We start from the raw sequence: 2,912 nt of genomic DNA, 5'->3' as shown, positions 1-2,912 counted from the left end.
TTCCTGGCAGCGGCGCTGGTCCAGCCCCTTCTGCTCGCCTGTTGCAGGCAGTGAGGAGCCTCACGCTGGGATTTCACAGCAAGCGCTACGGCTCTACAAAAACCGTGTTTCAGCAGAAGGAACAGAAGCACTTCACGGCAAACCCCGGCAGCCTTCTGATCCCCTTATCGAATGATCAAAGCTCTCATTTCAATACATATTAAACAAGCAAACAAGAAGAAAAAAACAAAAAAAAAAATCGGTGACAAACATTTTTTGCTAAACAAAGCGAGCACACAACGACTGGCTCCAAGCGCCTTCCCACCCCCTCTCATCCCCTTTAAAGACAAGAAAGTTTCACCCAACAAGCTTCAATTTTTGTGTTCGAAGTTCCTCCTCCTCCCCTGGCACACTCAGGGCTCTGGAGCCAGCAGCCCCCCTTCACCTCTTCCCCTCGCCACCGGCTCGGATTCAGGAGCCTCTTGGGCTAGAGGGAACCTTCTGTGACAAAGAAACCAATAAACCCGACCCCATCACCTTGCCTACGAGGCTTTTGAACTTGTCAAGATCCATCAGGACCAGGGACGGAGGAGACATCCCGGGCATCATGATATAACACCTGCTCAATAGCAATTAAACCTTTTTTTTTTTTTTAAGTGAGCATCTGTAATTATGTAAATCAAAACCTCCAAAAGCCCCATGATTCAAGCAACCCCGAAGCAGCACCGCCAGCCTCATCGCCTTGGAGATTTGCCATGTTAACATTTAATCAGCCGTGCAAAACCGTATCCCACCAGGATTTCACTGCAGCTCTCCCGCAGAGGAGCCAGCGGCAGATCTCCTCCCTGCCGCCTCAATCTCACCTAACACACATCAAAAGTGAGAACATACAACGAGCCTTGGCTGGAGGAGCCAAGCAACCCAAAGGGCGTGGGGTTTGTCCCCTGCGACACAACGGGGACACCTCTAGAGGTGTCACCGTGATTTTAGGGAAGATTTTAAGGGGGTTGGACTTGATGACTCCACGGTCCCTTCCAACTAAAAACTATTCTATCAGACATCCAGCATCCCGGCACAGACCAGAGCATCGCCTTCACTGCCTCCTCTTCCCCGCCGCCCCACGACCGCGGTGTCCCCATTCGTCCTTTCACGCAGTGATTTGGGAAGCGACACAATCCTCCCAATCGCTCCGGTTACAAGAAGGGGTGAGTCAATAGGGGAAAGCCGCAGCTGCCGCCGGAGCATCGGTGCAGCCGCAGCATCGCCCCAGTCCCGGCACACCCAGTTTCCGCGGCCGGAAACTCCCCCCTCCCTCCCGCTAGTTTCCAAACAAGTTTGCTGCTGGTTGGGAAATAGGTAATTCCTGTCTGACCACGACGAAAAACACTCATTCGCACCCGCGCTCAAGGACGAGCACGCAGCCGACGGGCTCTGCTCCTCTCTGAGGCAGGACCGAGGCCACGCAGGGGTCTGTCGCGCGTCCTCCTGCAAAAACGAGCTCTCGGGATCGCCAAAAGCGTTACTGGCTGAGGGCAGAGAGCAAAACTCGGAGGTTTCCACGTGAAAACATTTCAGTTGCCTCCACCTCTTTTTATTGCCGCGACAAGGGGTCGTCCCACACGCGCTCTGCTTGGAGAAGCGAAGGTGTTAAATCCAACGGCGTAAATGTAACTAAATGAAATAATTCCCAAAAAGCTGCTGCTTCTGCAGCTATTTAAACTCCTCTTTAAACTGAAAGATCATCAACCATCATTCAGACCCAGGCTGACAACCGATCAAATGCCTCGAGAGACCCAAACAGATAATTCTGGCCAAAGGAAACAGAGTAGGGTTAGAAAATCCTGTCCAAACATGAAGTCATTATGTCCCAAAAAGTTTCTCTTTCTTTTTTTTTTCCCCCCCTCCCTCTTTCTTTCAGGATTCTGGGAGCAATCCCTACGGGTGATTTCAGCACATTCCTCAGAGCTGTTTACTGGAAGCTGAATCAAGTTTAAAAAATAACTGCCTGCCTTCCGCCAGCCCGAGCTGCCCGGGATTACTTTCAGCCAGCAACAGATAGTTTCCCCTTACTGACCGAGACGTAAAAACTGGGGAAAAAAAACTAAAAAGGTGTGGCGATGGCACCTGGTCAAACGGTTCGGACAAATATTTCACGGGAAGGAGCACCTAACGAGGCATTCGTCTAGCAAACGAGCGTGTTAATGGGGTCCAGCCAGGACAACCACCCTCTTGGGTCTATTTTTAAACAGAGCCGCTCAGACAGATTTTAGCTGCGCCTCATGTTTTCGACAAAAACAAAAAGTGAAAACGTTAGCACACCCAAATGCGTCATCCAGCCCAAGTCTCCAGCGCCGGAGCAGGGCAAGGCGAGCGCCACGACACACCACATGCACAGCCCGTCCTCCCGCTCCCGCCGGCTTTATCCCACCCAAAAAAGCCACCAGGGCGAGGGAGGCAGCGGGGTTTTCCCCAGACAGGTCCTCTGAATGCTCAAAAATCAGAATATTCTCCTTCCTCACCCGGACTCTGCCTGCGGGCGGTGGCACCATCGATAAGAGCGCTTCTGCACCCGCAGAGTCCGGTGAGCCCCAGCCTTAGACCCCTCCGACACTACCTGGGGGACGCGGGGTACGTTGGAGCCTCTGCGGACACATCCAAGTCGCCGTCCGCACCGAAATCCCCCAACACATTTTTTTTCTCCCCCGTCCTCCATCAGTCCCCCCCAGTGCAAGGCCAGGGCTGCAAATGGGACCAGCAGAGAGATTTTTTTTTTTTTCCTTTTTTTTTTTTTCCCCCCCCAAAGTGCAAACCAGGCAGAAACCAAAGCAGCAAAGCCCCGCTGGAACAATCCTGCTGGTGCGCACAGGGATGCGGAGAGCGGTTTAGATGTCAGGAGAGCGCTTACACAACACACTTCAATCAAACAGCGGCTT

Source organism: Pterocles gutturalis, unplaced genomic scaffold, assembly GCF_000699245.1.
Source record: "Pterocles gutturalis isolate BGI_N339 unplaced genomic scaffold, ASM69924v1 scaffold33720, whole genome shotgun sequence".
Taxonomy (NCBI): Eukaryota; Metazoa; Chordata; class Aves; order Pterocliformes; family Pteroclidae; genus Pterocles; species Pterocles gutturalis.
This window is presented reverse-complemented; position numbering follows the sequence as displayed.